This window comes from Psammomys obesus, unplaced genomic scaffold (assembly GCF_907164565.1).
Source record: "Psammomys obesus unplaced genomic scaffold, mPsaObe1.curated_primary_1811, whole genome shotgun sequence".
Classification (NCBI taxonomy): domain Eukaryota; kingdom Metazoa; phylum Chordata; class Mammalia; order Rodentia; family Muridae; genus Psammomys; species Psammomys obesus.
Window position 1 is genome coordinate 635,936 of NW_026586463.1, and position 1,047 is coordinate 636,982.

Below are 1,047 nucleotides of genomic sequence, written 5' to 3' on the forward strand. Positions count from 1 at the left end.
TGTGTGTGTGTGTGTGTGTGTGTGTGTGTGTGTGTGTGTGTGTGTGTTGTTTTTTTTCCTAACACATCAGACATGGAAAAGGACAAGTGTTGACTTCATAGTAGAACACTTTGGCAAACACCAGCTTACTCGACCATCAGACATGATGAGGTCACGCATAGCCTCATCCATTGTGGTGACAGGCACTTTACCTCTACTGTGTTCCTCCTTAAGTCTGCAACAGCAAATTAACCACAGGGAACCACAGATGAAGGGGCATATAAAACTCTCGAGGTTGTGAAAGAGCTAGCAAAGATTGGAGAAACATAAGACAGGAAGAACAACATGTTGGCATCCTGGACTGGACCCTGGAACAGGGAAGGAGCATTATTGCAGAATTATTAAAGTCCTTATGGGGTTCCTAATTTAGTTAGTAGTAACTGTACATTGTTTATATGAGATGTTAAAATTAGGGGAAGCTAGGTAAAAGCCATAGGAAATTCCTATTCTATGCTATGGAAAAGGCAACCTTGTGTTTATCTAAAATTGTTGCAATGTAAAAAAATAATTAAAACCCCAAATAGTCACTTTCCCCTATAAATACCAGGATTATAGTGGTATACACCCCTGCTGGTTCTATTATTAAAAATAGACCCCAGAACAGTTCCCTCCAGCCTTTCCTGTGAGTTTTGTCAGTGTTCTTTAACATTTACTGACGCTGTGGCTACCTCAATGATGCCTGCTGCCTTCCTCACTTGGCTAGACATGCCTCCCCTCTACCCTGATAATCTTGAAGGAAGGAAGCTCCTTTCCAAGTTTGTAGCTTTAGACTGATCATAAAAAGGAAAATAGACAAAAGAAACAGCTATATTGACCCCTTCATGGCCTAGAGGAAATTATGGAAGTAGGTGTAGAAAGATTGTAAGAACCAGAGACTGGGGAGAGATGCTATGAAAAGCTGTCTTCTTAATATGACATGACCATTGCAGTCATGAACAGACTTGCACACACATGTGTCCATACACACACACACACACACACACACACACACACACACACACACACACA